Source organism: Bos taurus, chromosome 8 (assembly GCF_002263795.3).
Source record: "Bos taurus isolate L1 Dominette 01449 registration number 42190680 breed Hereford chromosome 8, ARS-UCD2.0, whole genome shotgun sequence".
NCBI classification, from domain to species: domain Eukaryota; kingdom Metazoa; phylum Chordata; class Mammalia; order Artiodactyla; family Bovidae; genus Bos; species Bos taurus.
In genome coordinates this window covers 75,254,743-75,279,970 of record NC_037335.1, presented here as the reverse complement: position 1 = coordinate 75,279,970, position 25,228 = coordinate 75,254,743, and the positions used below count along the sequence as shown (strand labels likewise).

Sequence of the window (25,228 nt, the reverse complement as noted above, 5' to 3'; positions counted from 1 at the left end):
CTACAGTCCATGGGGTCACAAAGAGTCAGACACGACTGAGCGACTTAACTTTCACTTTCTTTAACTGCTATCATAAATCTAGGAGCATTTTTTTTTAACTATGTACATAATTGTTCACGACAGACAAAATATCCCAATAACTCAAATATCCATCAACAGACTAATGGACAAAAGAAAATGTGGTATATACATACAACAGAATATTATTCATCCTTAAAAAAGAAGGAAATCCCACCATTTGTGACAACATGGATGGCACTGAACTAAGTGAAGTCAGTCAGTCACAGAAGGACAAATACTGCATGATTCTACTATATGAGGTATCTAAAACAGTCAAACCCCCAGAAGCAGAGAATAGAATGGTGGCTGCCAGGGAATGGCGGGGAGGGGAAATAGGGAAGTTGATGTTCAATGTGTATACAGTTACCACACACACACACACACACACACACAAAAAACACCCACAACTATATATACACATCACTTTGATAAGAGTGGGGGGTAAAACCCCAAAACTATAGAAAATAGTGCTTTGCTGAGTGCTACCTGGGAGAAAAAGACTGCCTAATGGAAGCAGTGATGAAACAAGAGGATAGTGAGAGGTTTTATGTTTTCATTCTTAGTTCTCCCCTATTTATGCTTTGGGATAATGACCACCTGTCCCTTTCTCCAAATAAATCTACAGTTTAATCTCACTTTGCAAGTGTCTTCAGTGTAAAGTCAGGACAGTGCAAAAGCCTTGCTACTGTAAGGCACTGACAAAAATGCAAAGAAGGTGATTACCTTCCCCTCAGCATTCATCTTCCAAGCCTTTCTCCCATTCCTCCCCCAGATCCCCAGGAAAGATAGACTATAATCTAAGGCTTCCTTCCACTTTTCCCTGTAAGTCTCAAAGTAAAACCCTGCCCAATGTTGTTGTGTAGCAGCAAACAGGAATGACTAACACTGATTTTATGGTGCCTAGGGCTCATTCTTTCTCTAGAAATGTACACAGACTTGGACCTGGACTTTCATTATTTCCATTCCCCAAAATAGTTTTAATAGCTGAGAACTAACAAACACAGTAGCTAAAAACCTCAGAAAAAAGATGCTCATGAAACAAAACAATCACCTGAAAAATACATACAACTATAACAGACAGATAGAACCAGGCAACAATACTACTTCAATCCTTTATTTCCTTAAAAATATTATGATCGTCCACACAGTTTCCATCCCAGATTCCATCCCAGACGCCCTGAGGAAGGGAAGGGGCTTAGGGAGCCCTACCTTCTTGAGTGCCATCAATAAAGTACTCTATACCCCCCCAAAATTATCATGCTTATTTTAAATTCTCGATCTATCTCAAAATCCAACAATTTGTTAACTATAAGATTAAAAAATACTGGAAAAAACAAAAGGATAGAATAATGTACTAAGAAAACACATGCTAAAAGTTGAGAAGCAATCTGATAAAATGCAATTTAAGACCAAAAAATGCCTTTAAAAGACTAAAAGTATATATGTTTATAGATTGGCCAAAACAAGAAAGCTGCATATTGTTAAGTGTTGGCAAAGATAAAAGAAACATTATGTACTGCTACTTAAGAGTGCAGATTCATTTTTTCCCTATTCTATTTGCTAGAGAAAAATCCTACACTCTTCAGTAAAGTTAAGTTGGCATCCCTTATAATCCAGCAATTCTGCTCCTTGTTCTATATTCCAAAGAAATTCTCAAAAATGTAGGCAACAAGACCCATATTTGGATGTTCACTACAGCAGTATCGATCACAAAGTAAAAAGTCAATCTGGATGATTATCACTGAAAATGAACAGCCAAATTATGATGGACTCATACTATAATGGGGACGTCCCTGATGGTCCAGTGGCTAAGACTCTATGCTCCCGATGCAGGGAACCTGTTTGATCTCTGGTCAGAGAACTAGATCCCACATGCTGCAACTAAGAGTCCCACATGCCACAGCTAAGAACTGGCCCAGCCAGATAAATAAATATATATTTGGGCTTCTCAGATGGCTCACTGGTAAAGAATCTGCCTGCCAATGCAAGAAACACAAGTCCAATCCCTGGATCAGGAAGATCCCCTAGAGGAGGAAATGGCAACCCACTTCCGTATTCTTGCCTGGAAAAAGTTCATGTACAGAGGAGCCTGGTGGGCTGCAGTCCCTGGGGAACCAAAGAGTCTGACACAACTGAGAAGCATGAAGCTGAAGCATACTACAATATTAACTGAGCAATTAGGTGTACACATAGCATGCAGCATGGATGGATCATTAAAACAAACTACTTAGGAGCGAAAAAATTAACATAAAGAATACATAAAGTACATATACATGAAGAAAACACATTTTATAGGAACAAGAACTTTAAGCAAAGTAGCACAGCTGCCAAATGAAAGTGGAGTTTGGAGATAAAAGGAAAGATATGGCAAGAGAAGTAAAATTTGCACAAACCAGTGACAACAATGGCTATAAACTAAGGATTGTGATTCATTCTCCATTAATCTGCATCGAAGATACAAAAAGAAAATTGTTTGTGGTGAATAATCAACAGAAATTTGAAAATAATTCAAGAGTGGCAATAATACATAATAGAATTCAAATAGAAAAGTCGAAGACACCATGACTTGCTTTGGAAGAGAGAATTCTTTTACATAGCCAGAACAAGTCCTGAGAGTAGGCCTTAAATAAATACTACTTGAAAGAATCTTTTGCAGTGCTGGAAAAGTTTCTACATAAATTACCTACTCACTTGCCTCATTTCATACATGTCAACTTATCACAAAGTATAGATATTAAAAGAGAAAATTAAAACCACTAATACTACAGTAAATATATTTACCTACCATTCACCTCTGCCCTAAAAAAGACAACAGTGAGGCCTGGAAGAGAAAACCAGGCCATCTGTCTCAGAAAGCAAGGAGGGAGAAAACAGTCTTCTCATTCTCAGTATTTGCCTGGCCCAGTCTTCTAAGATTTTGTCAAAGAACCTGGCAACAGCTATCCACACCTAAAACTGGGGCCGACACCAGAAGTCCTAGCCAGCCAAATTGTCTCTGTTTATATTTAGCTTGAAGTGGACAAATGCCACCACGTGGCACCAAACTGCAGTCATGATCGGATCAGATCAGCATCAAGCAGCTGGATTTTTTTAACTCCAGGCCAGCTAGAGGCATCTCTCTTGGCTCAGCTAGTAAAGAATCCACATGCAATGTGGGAGACCTGGGTTTGATCCCTGGGCTGGGAAGATCCTCTGGAGAAGGGAAAGGTTACCCACTCCGGTATTCTGGCCTGGACAATTTCATGGACTGTATAGTCCATGGGGTCACAGAGTTGGACACAACTGAGCGACTTTCACAGGCCAGAGAGAAATAACACTAGGCTCATATCTTGTATGATGAAATTTTTGGAACTCCATCTATCTAACTATGGTGGAGTTCTACTCACTACCAACCAGATATTCGGATTCTGAATATTCTAGAATATGACCTTCTGGATTCACATCCCATTTTAATACTTTAATATGCTGCTATATACTAAAATAAAATTAAATAGTATCATTTATATCATTTTAATATGCATGCATATAAATGCATATTTTATCTGAATGCATACCATTACCCCCTGAATAAAACACAAAACTATGAATCCATACAGACATAAATATTAATAAATTCAAAGTTGAGTAGGAATTGAGACTGGTTCAAAATTGGGGAAGGAATAAATCAAGGCTGTATATTGTCACCCTGCTTATTATTTAACTTACATGAAAAGTACATCATGTGAAATGTCAGGCTGGATGAATCACAAGCTAGAATCAAGATTGGTGGGAAAAATATCAACAACATCCCATATGCAGATGATACCACTCTAATGGCAGAAAGCGAAGAGGAACTAAAGAGCCTCTTGATGAGGGTGAAAGAGGAGAGTGAAAAAGCTGGCTTAAAACTCAACATTCTAAAAACTAAGATCATGACTTCTGGGGTCCCATTACTTCATGGAGAATAGGGGAAAAGTGGAAACAGTGGCAGATTTTATTTTCTTGGGTCCAAATTCACTGCAGACAGTGACTGCAACTATGAAATTAAAAGATGCTTGCTCCTTGGAAGAAAAGCTATGACCAACCTAGACAGCATAGTAAAAACCAGAGACACTCCTTTGTCGACAAAGGCCTGTATAGTCAAAGCTATGGTTTTTTCCAGTAGTCATGGATGGATGTGAGAGTTGGACCCTAAGAAGGGCTGAGTGCCAAAGAACTGATGCTTTTGAACTGTGTTGCTGGATAAGACTCTTGAGAGTTCCTTGGAAAGCAAGGAGATCAAACCCATCAATCCTAAAGGAAATCAACCCTGACTATTCATTCGAAGGACTGATGATGAAACTCTAATACTTTGGCCACCTGCTGTGAAGAGCCATCTCTTTGGAAAAGACCCGGATGGGAAAGATTGAGGGCAACAGCAGAATGGGGAGACAGAAGATGAGGGGGTTGATGACATCACTGACTCAATGACCATGAGTCTGAGCAAACCCCGGGAGATACAAGGAAGCCTGGTGTGTTCTAGGGTTGCAAAGAGTTGGACACGACTTAGCAACTGAATAACAACAGGAAGTGAGAATGTATGCACTTTCATAATAGCTTCCAACAAAATACTTATTAATTAAAAGGGGAAGGGTAAAACTTTATAGAACCCTTCTAAGTTACCAGATCTCTCGTAAGTAACCAAAGTGGACATCATCAGTAATGAGACAAATCAAAACCATGTGCCACCTTAAATAAACATGAGGAAATTTTCCTAACTCAAACTGAAGGATATTCTAGGATATTCTACAAATAGAATACTGTCAAACCTATAAAGGGCATGCAAGTCCAGAAAAGACTAAGGAATGATTACAGTCTGCAAGAGATTATAAGAGACGGGCAACTACTAAAAGCAACACATGATTATGAACTGGATCCTTCCGCTACAAAGAATAACATCAAGATAATTCACAAAATAGAATGGAGCTTGAGGATTAGATGCCAGTAATGTCCCAATCTTAATTTTGTTACTGTTGACAATTATGATTATGTAGAAGGATCCAGTCTATAGGAAATAAATTCTAAAATATTCCGAGGAATGGTGGGACATCAGAGATTGGCAACTTACTCTCAAATGGTTCAGAAAGAAAGCTGTAAGTCTGTAACTATTGAAAAAAAAATTTGTATCATTGAAAAAAAAAGTACCTACCAAAGGATATTCATAAAGTTGCTAGAATGGTTGCCCGAGGGAGAAAAATGGGAATGAGAATAAAAAGAAATGGATACATATAGACATATCAATCATCAAAAGAAAAGGTCTAGTATAGGCAAAATAATATAAAGAGCTTTGAATTGAGGAGTATGATTACTTCAATCCTAGGAACAGTAACAAAAAAAATGGTTTAAATAAATATGTGATTCAGTCTGGGGGTAGGGCTCACCTAATGTGTGGCTTTATGCTAGAAACAGCACAGGAAGTAACCTAAGACTCACTTTCGCTCCATTTCTAAAACAGCTGCAAGACATTACTTTTGAGTAGCGGGGGACTAGTAGTAAGGAACTAATGTTTCTTTATAAATTTTATAGCATGTTTGACTTTTAAACCTATATATGTGAGTTATTTTTATAAATGAGAAATTTAAAAAAAAAGGAGCAAGCATCATATCAGTAATGAGAAGGTAGTAAAGAATCTAAATTAGGATTTGAAGGATCAAGAGTAAGCCAGAAGTCAGGAATCCAGATTAGGCAGGTCAGTTAAGTTGCCAGCCATCAGGACACAGGTTAAACTTGTTATTGCAAAGGGCATCTATACCATGAGTTCAGCAGCTCACGAATCCAGCTGATATCAGGGCACAGCCAATCTGGTATCATGAGAAGAAAGTAAATACTGGTAACTTAGAAATGAAGTAACTAATGATGGCCTTGTTCCCAGTTTCCCCTTTAATGGTACTTATAGCTGGCCACCGCCACTTTCAACACCCAGAGAATCAGGGAATCCTTAACTCCCAGGGACAACTCTGACTTGATTACTATTTAAAGCCCTCAATCCTCAGACTCAGTTGAATCCTGAATGGTCTAGACTCCAACCTATTTCATTCAGCTCAAATGCCAAAGTATGCCAACTCTAATGCTGAAGTTCTTGTTCTAAAAGTATATTCAGTTTCTGTTATGGCCAGTATCTTACTAAAGGCTGTATCTGTCCAAACTCCAGTAGCAGGAATCTATCTGGTCCTCTAACCAAACAATTTCCTGGAAAACCTCTTTCTGAACATCCAAGTATCCTGCTTTGGGAGCCAGGGCAAAATTAAGGCAGACAGACTTGATAAGCTAAAGAACCAGGAATCTGTGTAACCCTAGACTCAAACTCTCTGCAAGCCTTAGTTTACACACACACACACAGAGGCATACAACAGAATTCAACATCCATTCTTGACTATTTTTTTTAACAAGACAGATACTTCAATAGCATAGTAAAAAAAAAAAATGTATATATATACATGGAATCAAGATTGCCAGGAGAAATATTAATAACCTCCGATATGCAGATGACACCACCCTTATGGCAGAAAGCAAAGAAGAACTAAAGAGCCTCTTGAAAGTGAAAGAGGGGTGCGAAAAAGTTGGCTTAAAACTCAACATTCAAAAAACTAGATCATGGCATCCAGTCCCATCACTTTATGGCAAACAGATGGGGAAACAATGGCAACAGTGACAGACTGTTTTCTTGGGCTCCAACATCACTGCAGATGGTGACTGCAGCCATGAAATTAAAAGACACTTGCTCCTTGGAAGAAAAACTACAATAAACCTACACAGCATATTAAAAAGCAGAGACATCACTTTGCCAACAAAGTTCTGTCTAGTCAAAGCTATGGTTTTTCCAGCAGTCATGTATGGATGTGAGAGATGGACTATAAACAAAGCTGAGGGTCGAAGAATTGATGTTTTTGAACTGTGGTGTTGAAGAAGACTCTTTGAGAGTCCCTTGGACTGCAAGGAGATCCAACTAGTCAATCCTAAAGGAAGTCAGTCCTCAATATTCATTGGAAGGAGGGACGCTAAAGCTGAAACTCCAATACTCTGGCCACCTGATGCAAAGAACTGACTCATCTGAAAAGACCCTGATGCTGGGAAAGACTGAAGGCAAAAGAGGATGACAGAGGATGAGATGGTTGGATGGCATCACCGACTCGATGGACATGAGTTTGAACAAGTTATGGGAGTTGGTGATGGACAGGGAAGCCTGGTGTGGGGCAGTCCATGGGGTTGCAAAGAGACGACTAAACGACTAACTGAACTGATACATACATACATACATACGTACGTACATAAAATGAGAGACAGAGAAACTGGCTCAGTAAAACTAACCTCATGGGGGTGCTGTAAGGAATAAAGACAGGAGCAGCAGCTCTCACTTACCGACTGCTTACTATGTTCCAGGCACTGTTTCTACATTTTCTACATCTATTAACTCATTTAATTTTGTTTATTTATTGGCCACACCGTGCAACTTTGCAGGATCTTAGTTGCCCAACTAGGAATTCCACCTGGGGCCTCAAGACAGTGAAAGCATGGAGTCCTAATCACTGGACTGCCAGGGAATCCCCTTAACTCATTTAATTATTAAAACCACCTATGAGGTAGGTATTATTATCAAACCTCTATTAAAAAGAGGAAGATAAATAAAAAGAATTTTAGAAATTTCCATCAGGTCACATATCTAGTAACTAGTGGAGTGGAGATACTAATATATATTAATATATTGTACTGTATATAATTTTTACTTGCACTTAGCACAGAGCAGGGCACATGTCAATCACTCAATAAACACTGCCTAGTATTAACTTTGTAATTCTCTGTTAAGATAATATACTCATCTCAGATTAGACTCATCTTGGCCTGAAAATTGCCCAGTCCATCAGATTGGACTATTTTTCTACATGTGTGAGGTTGGTTCAATTCCAGGCAGTCTTAGTTCAAACAAGTGGGCAAGTCTAGACCCTTCTCCACCTTTCTTATCTGGTTCTAAATAATAACCATCCACCACCAGGTTTATTTATTTATCAAATCATTTAATGATTAATAGGACTGGGAGTAAAAAATCAGATGATCATCCTCAAAGATCCTAAAAAAGGCATGCAACAGAATTCAACATTCATTCTTGACTATTTTTTTTTTAAAACAAGATACTTCAATAGTATAGTAAAGCATACTATGTCTAACCCAAAACCCAACAATCTTTGCTAAGTGCTCACAAGCATTCTCAGCAAAAGTCAGAAAAAAGGATATTCTTTACTATTAAAAGTTTTTACATTATTCTGCATGTGCCAGTCAATATAATTAAAATAGGAGAAATAAAAGTGCAAAAATCAGAAAACTATCAGGATTTTCAGTGATATGATTTACTTGGAAATCTATAAAGAATCAGCTGGAAGATTATTTCAATGGTAACAGAATCCAGTTAGGTGCTGGTACAAATTAACAGCAATAAATTAAACAGTACCCCCACATACATATATCTATTTAGAAAATAAAAGCAAGTACACCTGTGTTTGAAATAACAATAAAAATTAATTACTTAGCAATAAAACTGAAATGTGCAAAAATTAATAACTAAAGAAAAAGAATGAGGATACTCTTTAACAATATGGAAAGTATGCATTAAGTGAAAAAAAAGGGTGCTGCAAATTAACTGTGCAGAAAAAGGAATCTAGACACAGGCCTTACACCCTTCACAAAAATTAACTCAAAATGTATCACAGATCTAAAATAAAACATAAACCCACAAAACCCCTAGAATGTAACATAGGAAAACTTTCAAATGACCTTGGATTTGCTGATAACTTTTCAGATACAATGCCAAAAGCACAAAAGAATTGATCAGGTGGACTTTGTTAAAATTAAATACATCCTCTATGGAAGACACTACCAAGAAAATGAAAAGACAAGCCACAGAGTAGAGAAAATATTTGTGCAAGATACATCTGATAAAAGACTTATCAAAAATATACAAAAACCTCTTAAAGCTCAACAGTAAGAAAATAACCTTAATTTTAAAATGGGCAAAATATCTGAACAGACATCTCACTAAGAAACAGATATCTCACTAAGGAACATATACAGATGGCAAATAAGCATATGAAAATATTTTCAACATTACACATCATAGAAATTTCAAATTAAAACAATGAGATTTCACTACATATCTATTAGATAAAAAACAAGGACAAACACCAAATGCTGATGAGGATAAAGTGCAAACAGAACTCTTATTTATTGCTGGAGGGAATGCAAAATGATACAGCCACTCTGAAAGACAGTTGGCAGTCTCTTACAAAATTAAACATACTCTTCCCATATAATCCAGCAATTGTGTTCCTTGGTATTTAAAACCCAATCAGTTCAAAACTTATGTCCACATAAAAACCCATACATGAATATTTATATAACAACCTTATTCATAACTGCCAAAACTTGGAAGCAGCCAAGATGTATTTCAATAGGTGATGGATGAGCAAATTTTGATACATCTAAGCAATGGAGTATTATCAAGTGATAAGTAGACACAAGATATCAAGACACTAAAAGACATGAACATTGGTTATCCATTTTAAATACAGCAGTGTATACATGACATTCCCAAAGTCCCTAACTATCATCAAGGAGCTCAAACTAGTCAATCCTAAAGAAAACCAACCCTCAACATTCATTGGAAGGACTGATGCTGAAGCCCAAGCTCCAACATCCTGGCCATCTGATGTGAAGAGTCGATTCACTAGAAAAGACTCTGATGCTGGGAAAGATCAAGGGTAAGAGAAGGGGATGAAAGAGGATTAGATGATTGGATAGAATCACCGACTCAATGTACGTAAGTTTGAGCAAACTCTGGGAGATGGTGAAGGACAGGGAAGCCTAGTAATGCTACAGTCCATGGGGTCACAAAGAACAGGACACAAATTAGCAACCGAACAATAAGCAGTAACAGTACTGATGGCTGACTGGTCAAAAGAAAATAAGGAAGAGAGTGTGTGTGTGTCTAAGTACACACAGTGGAATATAACTCAGCCATTTAAGAACAGGGGGAGGGGGGAATCCTGCCGCTTGGGACAGTATGGATGAACCCTAAGACCATAATGCTAAGTGAAATAAGTTAGAGAAACAGAAATACTGTATGATCTCACTTATCCATATGGAATCTAAAAGTCACAGAAACTAGAGCGTAGACTGGTGGTTGTCCCGGAGGTAGGATGGGAGAAATGAAGAGATGTGGTCAAAGGGTACGAACTTCCAGTTACAAGAGGAATACGAATGGGAACCTAATGTACAGCACAGTGATTACAGTTAACAACAATGTATTGTAATACTCAAAAATTACTAAGTAAATGTTAAATGTTACCACAATATGGTAATTATGTGAGATGAAGGATGAGTTAAAAAACTTTATTATGATAATCAGTTTGCAATACATATATCAAAATTATCATACTTAAATTTACACAAGGTTACACGTCCATTACAACTCAATAATGCTAGAAAAAAGAAATTAAGGAAGTCAGAAGACAGTTGAATGACAACTTGGAAGTGCAGAAAGGAAAGACAATGAAAAAAAAAAGCCAATTTAGAAATCTACATCTAGCCAAAAAAACTTTCAAAAAATAGATGCTTTCAGGCAAACAAAATCTGAAAGAGGGTGCTGCACAAAAAGGTTCTGTAGACTGAAGGAAAATATCTTAGACAAAAGTACCACTGCAGGAAGGAATGAAAAATTAAAAACTGGCAAGGGAAATACATAAATACGAAAGAACATGTGTGACACATGAAAAGATATATAAAATTCAGGAACTTCCCTGGTGGTCCAGTGGTTAAAAATCTGCCCTACAATGCAGGGGACAAGGGTCTGAGCCCTGGTTGGGGAACTAAGATCCCACATGCTGCCGAGCAACCAAGACCTGAAACTAAGACCTGACACAGCCAAATAAATAAATAAACTATAGATATATATGAAATTCAAATCTCAGTATCTGTAAGATAAAATTTTATTGGAACACAGTCATGTTTATTTATGACTTGTCTGTGGCTGCTTTAATGCTAATGGTAACATGAGTAGTTGCAACAGAGACTATGTGCAGTGCCCTTACTGCTTCGTACTGCTGCATCATGGTACACTAGAAACTGCAGTGATACAGATACAGCCAACAGCATTTTGATTGTCACAAATGCTGCTGCACCGACAATTTTATTTATGAGTACATAACCCATCATGTCAAAACAAGAAAAGTGCACTTCAAATGCCACACATTAAGGCACAGTGGAGTGTGTTTTGTCATCAAATTAAATGGCATAGCCTTGTCTTTACTATGCAATAACGCTACACTATGCTGCTGCTGCTAAGTCGCTTCAGTCGTGTCTGACTCTGTGCGACCCCACAGACGGCAGCCCACCAGGCTCCGCTGTCCCTGGGAGTCTCCAGGCAAGAACACTGGAGTGGGTTGCCATTTCCTTCTCAAACGCATGAGAGTGAAAAGTGAAAGTGAAGTCGCTCAGTCATGCCTGACCCTCAGCGACCCCACGGACTGCAGCCTTCCAGGCTCCTCCATCCATGGGATTTTCCAGGCAAGAGTACAGGAGTGGGTTGCCATTGCCTTCTCCGACACTATGCTGAAGAATACAATATACATAGATGTTACCAGACAGCGCTCACCACAACCCCCAAACTGACAGGAAAGCTACAGTCAGAAAAATTAGAAAATTTATACTGTAGTGGAATTTTTTCATAAAACAAAAAATGCAACTGCAAATAAAGTAGGTGAGTGAGTGGCTCATTGGTCAGCCTAGCAAGAAAACCCATTTACTATTCATAAGTTAATTAAATTGTGCTTGATTACACAGAAAGTAGTCAAAGTGTTGGATTACACACTAGTCAAAGAAATGAATCCAGAGAAAATAAACTTGTTCAAGATTATTAGCTTTGGGACTTCCCTGGTGGTTCCACTGTCTAGGACCCGGTGCTCCCAATGGAGGGTGCAGGGATTCAATCCCTGGTCAGGAACTAGATCCTGCATGCCACAACTAAGACCTGGTATAGCCAAATAAATGAATACTAAAAAAAAAAAAAAAAAAAGAACGAGCTTTTTGGTGAGAATGGTCATTCAACCAAGTTGAGATTATTGGCAACAACATCAACAATCAACAAAGGGAATGTTCCTGGTGATCCAGTGGTTAAGCCTCCCCACTTCCAATGCAAGGGGTGCAGATTTGATCCCTGGTGCAAGTATGATCCCACATGCTGCTTGGTACGGCCAAAAAATTTTTTTAATTAAAAAACAAGACAAATGGTTTTCACTGGGTTTCCTTGACTCTAGAGGAGACAAAGATGTTACTGATCACTGCCCAGTTGTTTGAGCAGTCAATACAGTTTGAAGCAACTACAGAATTAGCCTCTAAGAAGGTCTATGTGAAACCACAACAGGAAACAGTATTTTCAAACTTGAGAAAATACCAAGTCAGTATAACCTGAAGTAGAATCTGCTGAAGAATATTACAAGTGATGGTGGCAAAAAATATGTGTAGAACAGAAAAGGGCTTATTGGACAAATTAACAAAACCTGTGAAAATGTAAAATATGTAAGGTCTTGCAAGCTTATAGTTATTCATCAGCAGGTACTTTGTGGAAAATATTTGAATTAATCATGTCTTATTTACCGATAGTGCCAAAAGATATATATTTCATTTGCTTTCATGGATTTAGCCATCTTCTGTTCCAAAACAGAAGCCAAATATCCTGACTTGCCACTACAGAGCAGATTATGTTGATAATGTTTTATTTTCCTCTTCTGAGCTCAGGTATGAGCACAAATTTTTTCTAAAGGAAAAGAGCTAGCCTCAATCATTATTACAAAATACTAAAATGGCTTTGGAACTTTTGCTTACAAACATGATAATGTATCTTAATAAAATTATAAGGTAAAATACAGCTTATATGCAAAACTTACACAGTACTAAAGCTTAAAATATTCTGATGACAACTAAAGCCGGTTGGAAACACCTGTAATGTTGAACGTTTTTAATGTTAAGTGAATAATGCTTTATTCACTTCCTAAACAGTCAAAGTTTAAAACAAGTGAGGTCACCATTCCCATAAAAATTTGCAACAGATACATTTTCTGAGCTCAAAGGATAGTTTCAGTAGTGTTTCTAAACTCTGAGCAAAGTATAAGAGAAATTTACATATTCTTAAATTCATTCAACTGTGCAATCTGAAGTGATTGGACCTTCAATTGAAGGTGAAACCCTTCGATTGAAAGTGATTAATCTGCATTGTAACAACATGCTAAAAGACAAATGTCAAGAGGAGAAATCTAGCAGAATTTTACAAAGGACTTCCTAGTAATCAATATCCCAATTAAAATCATATTCTGGTGGACTGATACCTGTTATTGGTAGCACCAATCTGTGAAAAGACATTTCAAAGAGGAAACCTCATTAGAGATCAACAAAGATGAACATTTACAATCAAGTTTAATGATAATGAGTAACAACTGAACCCAAATTAAGTGAAGCATTATCTAACCCTCCCAAATTAATTCCATTCTTCTCATTAGCAAACCTGTATTAAAGAAAACTATATTCAATTACTTGTACTTTAAAACTTTTCAATAAAGATTTATAGAAATTTCTCATTATATAACTAAACAGTATCTTTGAGTTTGCATTTTGGCCCACGAAGCCCAAAATATCTGCTCTAACTTTTACAGAAAAAGTATGTCAATCTCTGAACTAGCTAGTTCCCCTATACTATATATTAATTACTTGCTAAAAATAAATGAAGGTTAAAAGAGTACAGCAGTGCCCCCTTATCCACAGATTTACTTTCCTGAGGGCAAGGAGTCCAAACACATTGCAAGGAAAATTCCAGAAATAAGCAATTCAATTGTAGCATGATGAAATCTCACACCATCCTCTCCATCTTGCCTTAGATATGGATCATCTCTTTGTCCAGTGTATCCATGCTGTACATGCTGCTAAGTCACTTCAGTCATGTCTGACTGTGTGACCCCATAGACGGAAGCCCACCAGGCTCCCCTGTCCCTGGGATTCTCTAGGCAAGAACACTGGAGCGGGTTGCCATTTCCTTCTCCAATGCATCAAAGTGAAAAGTCAAAGTGAAGTCGCTCAGTTGTATCCAACTCTTAGCGACCCCATGGACTGCAGCCTATCAGGCTTCTCTGTCCATGGGATTTTCCAGGCAAGAGTACTGGAGTGGGGTGCCATCGCCTTCTCTGGCTGTACATGCTACCCACCTGTTAGTCACTTAGTAGTTGTCTGGGTTATGAGGATCAACTGTCGCCGTACCACAGTGCTTGTATTCAAGTAATCCTTACTTTACTAAACAATGGCCCCAAAGCACAAGAGTAGTGATGCTAGCAATTCAGATGTTCTCTCACTGTGCCTAATTTATAAATTAAACTTTATTTTATGTATATGATGAGGCAACTCACTGGAGAAGACCCTGATGCTAGCAAAGACTGAGAGCAAGAGAAGGGGACAACAGAGGCTGAGATGGTTGGATGGCATCACCAATTCAATGGACAAGAGTTTGAGCAAACTCTGGCAGATGGTGAAGGACAGGGAAGCCTGGTGTGCTGCAGTCCACAGGGTCGCAAAGAGCTGGACATGACTCAACAACCACCATACATAGGGTTCAGTACTATCCACATTTTCAGGCATCCACTAAAGATCTTAGAACATATTCCTCACAGAAAAGGAGTGACTACTATATAGTGGTGGTGGTGGTGGTGGTGGTGGTGGTGGTGTAGTTGCTAAGTCATGTCCGACTGTTGTGACCTCATGGACTGTAGCCCGCCAGGCTCCTCTGTCCACAGATTCTCCAGGCAAGAACACTAGAGCGGGTAGCCTCTCCTTCTCCAGGGGATCTTCCCAACCCAGCAATCAAACCCAGGTCTCCTGCCTTGTAGCCAGATTCTTTACCAACTGAGCTACAAGGGAAGCCCACCATATACTATGTAATGGCAATATAATCTGATAATACAGATATAGTACGGATATAAAGTGAGAAGGAAATGAGGATAACGTGCAAAATGTTTTTTGTAACTGCTTTCAGTGATCATATTGGAAATGGTAACATTAGTATTGCTATTCTGAGACTATTGTATAAAGTAGAATAAAACAAGTGACTAATTAATAATGATTATTAAGTCTAATTCATTATCCCCTATATCCTTGAGAACCAGAATTTTTGTTATGGAAAAAAAGAGCTATAGATGTAGCATAGAAGAGAGTAAAATTTTTAAATCTTTTATGAGTGGAGGTATGTATATATAGATATACAGATGTACCTGTATCACCCTTAACTCTGTCCAAGACACAGTAACCCACAGCAATGAGCACACTCAATGCCCAGATTACATCCTCAAACACCATTTCCCACTTAAACCAGGACTTCTTGGAGAAACTAGCTGGATACAACTTTGGAGCTGTAAATATAAAAGATAAGCCTAGAACACTTGGTCATAACAGATAACAAGGATGCTACAAAGACTACCTGGAGTGGATCAAGTTATTTAGAAACGAACTTGAGGCTCCAACTGACCAAAGATATAACAATTTTAGCATAAATAATAATAACTGACTTTGATTAAAAACCATCTGCTGCTGCTAAGTCGCGTCAGTCGTGTCTGACTCTGTGCGACCCCATAGACGGCAGCCCACCAGGCTCCCCCGTCCCTGGGATTCTCCAGGCAAGAACACTGGAGTGGGTTGCCATTTCCTTCTCCAATGCATGAAAGTGAAAAGTGAAAGTGAAGTCATTCAGCCGTGTCCGACTCCTAGCGACGCCAAGGACTGCAGCCTACCAGGCTCCTCCGTCCATGGGATCAAATATGTCTAAATCCCTGAATTCACATTGATATTTTAAAAAATAGCTGTTTTTCAAGAATTCCCTAGTTGTCCAGTGGTTAAGGACTCCACACTTTCACTGGCAAGGGCCCGGATTCAATCCTTGGTCAAGGAACTAAGATTCCACAAACTGCAGCACAGCAAAAAAAAAAAAAACACAACTTTCTCTTAGAGGAGAACTAGTAAGAACTAATTTGCTATCCTGAAAAGTAATAAAACCAAAGAATCAAGCATCTATCCTACCTTTCCTATATAACCTCTACTTCAGAGTAACTACAGTTGAACAACATTCGGGTTACGGTACTGACTCTACATGCGGCTGAAATCTGCATACAACTTTATAGTTAGCTCTCCACATATATCATTTTGCATCCATGAATTCAAACAACAGTGGACTGGGTAATACTCTAGTACATATTTATTGGAAAAAATCCACAAATGAGTGACCCACAGAGTTCAAATCCATGTTGTATAAGGATCAACTGTAGTAGATAAGTAGTCAGTAAAATTCAAATTTTGGCAAGGGTTCTTCAACAAAAAAACTAAGGAAAAGAAAGGGACAGAGAGGTAAATTGTACACTAAAAGGTATTTATAAGAAATCAAATTTTAAAAACTGAGTAATATTACAGTGTCTAGGAATGCACACTTGTGATAAAACTTAAAAAAAAAAAGGAAATGAATTACTGTAAGAGTTAGAACAGTAACTATGGGAGCAGGGAGGGAGGGGGTTATAACTGAAAGGGGTTAACTTTTTTATTTTGTATTAAAGTATAGCTGATTACAAATAGCTGAGAAAAGAAGTTAAACGCAAAGGAGAAAAGGAAAGAGATACCCATCTGAATGAAGAGTTCCAAAGCCTTCCTCAGTGATCAGTGCAAAGAAATAGAGGAAAACAACAGAATGGGAAAGACTAGAGATCTCTTCAAGAAAATTAGAGATACCAAGGGAACATTTCATGCAAAGATGGGCTCAATAAAGGACAGAAATGGTATGCACCTAACAGTAGCAGAAGATATTAATAAGAGGCAGCAAGAATACACAGAAGAACTATAGAAAAAAGATCTTCGTGACCCAGATAACCACGATGGTGTCATCACCCACGTAGAGCCAGACATCCTGGAATGCGAAGTGGACCTTCAGAAGCATCACTACGAACAAAGCTCCAATCGAGCTATTTCAAATCCTAAAAGATGATGCTCTTACAGTGCTGCACTCAATATGCTAGCAAATTTGGAAAACTCAGGAATGGCCACAGGACTAGAAAAGGTCAGTTTTCATCCTAATCCCAAAGAAGGGCAATACCAAAGAATGCTTAAACTACCGCACAATTGTACTCATCTCACATGCTAGCAAAATAATGCTCAAAATTCTCCAAGCCAAGCTTCAACAGTGTGTGAACCACGAACTTCCAGATGTTCAAGCTGAATATGGAATAGGCAGAAGAACCAGAGATCAAATTGCCAACATCTGTTGGATCATTGAAAAAGCAAGAGAGTTCCAGAAAAACATCTGCTTTATTGACTATGCCAAAGCCTTTGACTGTGTGGATCACAACAAACTGTGGAAAATTCTTCAAGAGATGTGAATGCCAGACCACCTTACCTGCCTCTTGAGAAATCTGTATGCAGGTCAGGAGGCAACAGTTAGAACCGGACAAGGCCAAATCGGGAAAGGAGTATACACCAAGGCTGTATATCGTGACCCTGCTTATTTAACTTCTATGCAGAGTACATCATGTGAAATGCTGGGCTAGATGAAGCATAAGCTGGAATCAAGATTGCCAGGAGAAGTATCAATAACCTCAGATACACAGATGACACCACCCTTACGGCAGAAAGCAAAGAAGAACTAAAGAGCCTCTTGATGAAAGTGAAAGAGGAGAGTGAAAAAGTTGGCTTAAAACTCAACAATAAGAAAACTAAGACCATGGCATCCAGTCCCATCACTTCATGGCAAATAGACAGGGAAACAATGCCAACAGTGACAGACTTTATTTTGGGGGGCTCCAAAATTACTGCAGATGATGACTGAAGCCATGAAATTAAAAGACACTTGCTCCTTGGAAGAAAAGGTATGACAAATCTAGACAGCATATTAAAAAGCAGAGACATGACTGTTGACAAAGGTCCAATTAGTCAAAGCTATGGTTTTTCCAGGAGTCATGTATGGATATGAGAGGTGGACTATAAGTAAAGCTGAGTGCTGAAGAATTGATGATTTTGAACTATGGTGTTAAAGAAGACTCTTGAGAGTCCCTTGGACTACAAGGAGATCCAAACAATCAATCCCAAAGGAAAGCAACCCTGAATATTCACTGGAAGGACTGATGCTAAAGCTGAAGCTCCAATACTTTGGTCACCCGATGTAAAGAACTGACTCATTGTCAAAGACCCTGATGCTGGCAAAGACTGCGAGGAGGAGGAGAAGGGGACGACAGAAGATGAGATGGTTGGATGGCATCACCAACTCGATAGACATGAGTTTGAGCAATCTCCAGGAGTTAGTGATGGACAGGGAAGCTTGGCATGCTGCAGTCCAGGGAGACAGCAAAAGGATTCAGCCATAACATACAGCTATTCATTCTTCCCCAAACTCCCCTACCATCCAGGCCACCACATAACATTGAGTAGTGTTCTCTGTGCTATTACAATAGGTTCCTGTTGGTTATCCATTTAAATACAGCAGTGTATATATGTCAATCCCAAACTCCCTAACTATCTCTTCCTCCCGTCCTTTCCTGGCAACCTTTCTTTTTTTTTTTCATAAGTTCTTTCTCTAAGTTTGTGAGTCTTTTTCTGTTTTGTAAATAAATTCATTTATATCATTTCTATCTTATTAATTATTTTTGCCTGTGCTGGGTCTTTGTTGCTGCATGAGGGCTTTTTCTGGTCGCAAGCAAGTGAGGGCTACTCTCTAGTTCTGGTGTACAGGCTTCTCATCAAGGTGGCTTCTCTTGTTGTAGAGCACAGGCTCTAAACACACCAGCTCAGTAACTGTAGGGCAGGAGCTTAACTGCCCCTCAGCATGTGGAAATTGTTCCAGGTCAAGGATCAAACCGGTGTCTCCCTGCATCAGCAGGCAGATTCTTAACCACTGGAGAAGTCCTGTATCATTTCTTTTTAGATTCCACTTATAAGGGATGTCATACGATTCTCAACTGTCTGACTTACTTCACTCAGTATGACAATTTCTATTCCCATCTACAAAAAGTTCTATTTCTTGATCTAGCAGTATGGTTACAAGGATGTCTGCTTTATATTAAAATAAGTTTGTGTGTGAGTGAGATTTTCTGCTTACAACACAAAGGTTAAAATTATAAACTATGTAAAACAACAACACTATTGCCTTAGAGGTTTATACAATATGTGAAACTAAAATATACAACAGCATTGATAGCACAAAGGGCCAGAGGTGGGGGTGGGATAGAGTTAAATTGTTACACGATTTCTTGCATTCTTTGAAAAGCGTTAACTTAAACTGTAATAAATTAACACTGCAGACTGAAATATGTAGGCCCATGGTTCTTAACCAGGGGGTATTTTTGCCGCCAGGAGGACATTTGGTATTATCTGAAAACATTTTTGGTCATCAAAACTGGTAAATTGGGGGATGCTACTAGTATCTAGTGGATTGTGACCAGGGATGCTGCTAAACATCCTATAATACACAGCACAGCCCTCTCCATCCCAAAACAAAAAATCATCTGGCCCCAAATGTCAATAGTGCTAAGACTGAAAAATTCTGATCCAAGGTAACCACTGAAAATGAAAACTGGGGCAGGCTGCTAAATCGCTTCAGTCGTGTCCGACTCTGTGCGACCCGAGACAGCAGCCCACCAGGCTCCGCCGTCCCTGGGATTCTCCAGGCAAGAACACTGGAGTGGGTTGATATTTTCTTCTCCAATGCATGAAAGTGAAAAGTGAAAGTGAAGTCGCTCAGTCGTGTCCGACTCGTATCGACCCCGTGGACTGCAGCCCACCAGGCTCCTCCGTCCATGGGGTTTTCCAGGCAAGAGTACTGGAGTGGGGTGCCATTGCCTTCTCCGGTAATAATGGCTACACAAGTCTAAATATGTTAAAACCAGTAAATTATACAAATTGGTGAATTATATGATAATGTGAGGTGGTACTGAGTACCACTCCAGTACTCTTGCCTGGAAAATCCCATGGATGGAGGAGCCTGGTGGCTGCCATCTATGGGGTCGCACAGAGTCAGACACAACTGAAGTGACTTAGCATAGCATAGCATAGCATGATAATGTGAATTATATTGCAACGAAGCTGTTATTAAAAGTTCTTAGTAGTAAGCAGCAGAGAAGGCAATGGCACCCCACTCCAGTACTCTTGCCTGGAAAATCCCATGGACGGAGGAGCCTGGTAGGCTGCAGTCCATAGGGTCACTAAGAGTCGGACACGACTGAGCGACTTCACTTTGACTTTTCACTTTCATACACTGGAGGAGGAAACGGCAACCCACTCCAGTGTTCTTGCCTGGAGAATCCCATGGACAGAGGAGCCTGGTGGGCTGCCGTCTATGGGGTCGCACAGAGTCGGACACGACTGAAGCGACTTAGCAGCAGCAGCAGTAGTAAGCAAATAGAAAACTAAGGGGAAAAAAATTAACTACACGGAAAACAAAGTATTACATGAGAAATGAAAAACATATAATTACACCTTAAGATTGTATGCACTGAAAATCATATAATTATGACATAACTTTACTGGGAGACTGGAGAAATCTATGTGCATGTATGTGTGAAAGTATGTACATGTATGCTGGAGGGAGAAAGGAAGACATGGAGGGAAAATAATGAAATCCTTATCTTCCATAGGGAGCTATCATATATAATGAATAAAATTTTAAAAGCAAAAACTAGTGGGAATTCCCTGGTGGTACAATAGTTAAGACTACATATTCACTGCCAAGGGCCCAAGTCGATCCCTGGTCGATGAATTAAGATCCTACAAATCATGTGATGCAGCCAAAAAATAGCGTTTATAAATAAAACACAAAAATCAATGGTATTAAGCAATGAACTACACACTTTTGTTAAATGGTCAAAACTAAAAAAATTTATGTTACGTATACTTTACCACAACTTTTAAAATAAATTAAAAAGAAAGAAAAACCTCTAGAAGATTATATTTTTACCTTGCACATATATTAATTTATAAAGTGAAAAGTAACATTCAAAACAGTGTAGCTAACACTAGCAGCAGCTAACACTGGGTGCTTTTTATATAGCAGGCACATTCTAGGTACTTCTACATGTACTAACATACAGTATTTAATTCTCACATGATCCTTAACAGAGTAGATGCCATACTTTCCTCCATTTTACAGATGAAACAAAGACAAACAGGATAAATAATCTGCCCAATATCATAGTCATAGACCCTGAACTGGAACCTAGCTCTCCAACTCCAGAGTTCACATTTAAACCACTATCCTATACTGCCTCTCTGTTCTTTAACATTAAGAATGAGATTTAGGACTTTCCTGGTGGTATAGTGGATAAGAATCCATCTGCCAGGGGAATGGGTTCAATCCCTGGTCTGGGAAGATCCCATATGCCATGGACCAACTAAGCCTGTGGACCACAACTGTTGAAGCCCATATGCCTAGAGCCTGCGCTCCCCAACAAGAGAAGCCACCGTGATGAGAAGCCGATGCACCACAACGAAGAGCAGCCCCTGCCTGCTGCAACTAGAGAAAGCCTTCCCACAGCAACAAAGACCCAGGGGAACCAAACCTAAATAAACAAAAGAATGAGATTTAGCACAAAACTCAAAGGATCACTAAAATACATAATGCCTACTCTTTTACTCCACTGAGAAATAATATTAGTTTTTTCCCAGTGGCAACCTTGAAGCTATAATCTCTAAAGTTGCTTGCAGACTCTAAAATCATAACCCATAAAAAAAAAAACCAATAAATTAGCTACAATAAACAGCACTTTAAAAAATCTTACCACAAACCTTTCCAACAGAAAAAAAAAAAAATTCAACTTTTACTCACTGCCTTCTACTTGATTAACCCCAGGATCACATACACTGAAGAATAACACTCTTTAGCTCTCCAGTAAGATGCTCTTTCATGGATCCTCATGGTTAGCCCCATCCCTTCCTTATGATTTTACTCCAAGTCACCTTCACTTTTCTTCAGAGAGGTCTAAAATGCGACAAAGATTTTTTATAACCTCTTCCCAACTTCAGACTCTACCTCGCCACTTCACCCGTTTTTTCACTAGAGAACTTACCACTTCTAAGATGTCACATACTTTTTTTGTTCATTGCCTGTCTCTCCCATTCAATGCTCCATGAAGTAGAAAATTTTTGGTTTTGAGTCACTGTATCCTCAGCATCAACAAAAGTGCCTGACACAGAGTAAGTGCTCAATAAATCTTTGATGATGAAACTACCAATAAAAATAACAAACTTTAAAATAAATGTTCTCCATATTTCTAATACTAACAGTTTTAATTATATATGAGAAAGAACATATTGATGGTTTACTTAGACCCCAAATTCTTCCATAAGAGGTAAAGAATTACCTAAGAAGCTAAAATATTCAGTTTAGCAATAGTTTCTACCCATGTTCCCATTTACTAAGGAGATGTGTTCAGTTCAGTTCAGTCGCTCAGTCGAGTCCAACTCTTTGCAACCTCATGAACTACAGCATGCCAGGCCTCCCTGTCCATCACCAACTCCCGGAGTTCACTCAGACTCACGTCCATCGAGTCAGTGATGCCATCCAGCCATCTCATCCTCTGTCGTCCCCTTCTCCTCCTGCCCCCAATCCCTCCCAGCATCAGAGTCTTTTCCAATGAGTCAACTCTTTGCATGAGGTGGCCAAAGTACTGGAGTTTCAGCTTTAGCATCATTCCTTCCAAAGAACACCCAGGACTGATCTCCTTAGAATGGACTGGGTTGGATCTCCTTGCAGTCTAAGGGACTCTCAAGAGTCTTTTCCAACACCACAGTTCAAAAGCATCAATTCTTTGGTGCTCAGCTTTCTTCACAGTCCAACTCTCACATCCACACATGACTACTGGAAAAACCATAGCCTTGACTAGACAGACCTTTGTTGGCAAAGTAATGTCTCTGCTTTTGAATATGCTATCTAGGTTAGTCATAACTTTCCTTCCAAGGAGTAAGTGTCTTTTAATTTCATGGCTGCAATCATCATCTGCAGTGAATTTGGAGCCCCCCAAAATAAAATCTGACACTGTTTCCACTGTTTCCCCATCTATTTCCCATGAAGTGATAGGACCAGATGTCATGATCTTAGTTTTCTGAATGTTGAGCTTTAAGCCAAATAGATGTATTACTGACTCAAAAATATATTAGATATGCTATGAAACAACTTCTACATCTGAACAAAAATCAAAACTGTCAACTACTCATTAAAAATATACACAACGCTGTAAATTAACTGTACTTCTATTTTTTAAAATCATACACAAAAATCACTGGAATAAAATTATGCAAGCTATTAACAAAAATTCCAAAGCTTAAGAAAACTACAATTTCACAGTTGTGTCTTTCACAGTAGGAGGGGAAGATAGTATTTGGCAATTAGAGAGAAGCCACATAATAATGAATTTTAAGTATTCTCTTTTTTTTTGGCTAATAAAGAGCTTATAGTACCTTTGGAACATAAATGCATTCTAGCCACAAACTAAAGCAAAACATAGCATCATACTGAATCTCAGGAACAGGACAGGAATCTTGCTTTACATTAGAATCACCTGGAGATGCCCATCAGCGTCCCTAGTTCCACCTCAAAAGACTCTGATTCTAGGGACTTTCCTGAAGGTCCAATGGTTAATATTCCACGGTTCCACTGCAGGGGATGGGTTCAATTCTGGTGGAGATTCTTCATGCCGGAAGACAGAGCCAAATAAAAGATTCTGATTCTACCAAACAGTGTGAGAATAGAGACAGGCATCTTTATTTCTAAAAGTTTCTAACATGATTCTAAAGCAGCTTAATCATTCATCCAGATAATTAACATCCTCTTAGAACACTGTCCTTCAGAGTCATCCAATATGCATTTGACTACCCCCAGAGACAAAAAATTCACCACCTTCTCAAATACTGACTTCTAATGGAAAGCACTAAATTTGGGGAATCTTATGGTGAAATATCATCTGCCTCCCTTTATTTGTTTTCCTCCTCCAGTTTCTATGTAACTGGTTATTAAACTGAAAGTTGTTAGTATTCACTACCAATACTGCTCAGGCATTGGCTATCACTCAGAAAAGAAAATTAAAATCTAAATACACTTCAGCAACTTGCATCAAACTAATTTTTGTGAATATTAAATTTGTAACAGATATCTTTAGATGTGAACATATTTGATCCATAAAATCTATTCTTAGGAATTTATCCTAAAGATACAACTAAACTGTATTTACAGTATTTTGTGCCGAAACTGAATGTTGGTTGCAATGGACTGAGTTTATGTTGCCCACAAAACCGATGTTGAAATCCTAACCCCAAATGTGATGATATAGGAAGCAAGGTCTTTGAGCACAGAATCCTCGTGAATGGGATCAGCACCCTTAAAATAAGGAAACCCAGAGCGCTCTCTAGCCCTTTTCTTACCATACTTATTATACCATATACAGTAAATCTAACCTGACCATGATGGCAACCTGATCTCAGAGTTCAAGGCTTCAGAAGTGAGAGAAATATATTTCTGCTGTTTATAAGCTACTCAGATATGGCACTCTTATTTGTAACAAAGTAATTTTTGCATCCTTTTTAAACAAAGGTACTTTTATTTCTTTAAAATTTTTACTGTATCTTATTTTTTCAGCCTTATTGAGGTATAATAGGCAAATAAAATTATGATTAAATTTATAATTTTTTTACATTTTAAATTACATCTAGCAGTATTCATTTTCTCAGCACACACTATTATAAGTTTTAGCATGTACACAGATTCCTGTAAAAACCACCATAAACAGAATACAAAACACTTCCAATATTCACGAAGAATTCCGTCTACCTCTCTGTAGTTAAACCTCTTACCTCCAACCCTAAACCCTGGTAACCAATGATCTGTTCTCTATGCCTATAGCTTTGTTTTTTTTAAGAATATCATGTAAACAGGCCCATTTAGAATATAATTTTATGGAACTGCTATTATGCCATTGATACTTATCTGTATTACTGGTATGTCAACAGTTGATCCCTTTTAATTGCTAAATAGTATTCCATAATATAGATTTATAAGTTTATCCATTATCCATTTACCCACTGAAGGACACTTATGTTGTTTCCAGTT

At 38.5% G+C, this 25,228-nt stretch overlaps 1 protein-coding gene and 1 long non-coding RNA gene across 2 annotated transcripts in view; both read right to left on the bottom strand.

Moving 5' to 3' along the window:
• The window catches only part of UBE2R2 (ubiquitin conjugating enzyme E2 R2), a 95,474-nt gene that overhangs the window by 52,522 nt on the left and 17,724 nt on the right, over nt 1–25,228 (bottom strand). The gene's annotated exons all lie outside the window — the stretch shown is intronic.
• LOC132345980 (uncharacterized) overlaps nt 1,737–25,228 on the bottom strand; it is a 40,553-nt gene continuing 17,061 nt past the window's right edge. Inside the window, exon 2 of the long non-coding RNA XR_009495626.1 lies at nt 1,737–23,852. This is a non-coding gene — a long non-coding RNA (uncharacterized lncRNA). The remainder of the gene's footprint in view (nt 23,853–25,228) is intronic.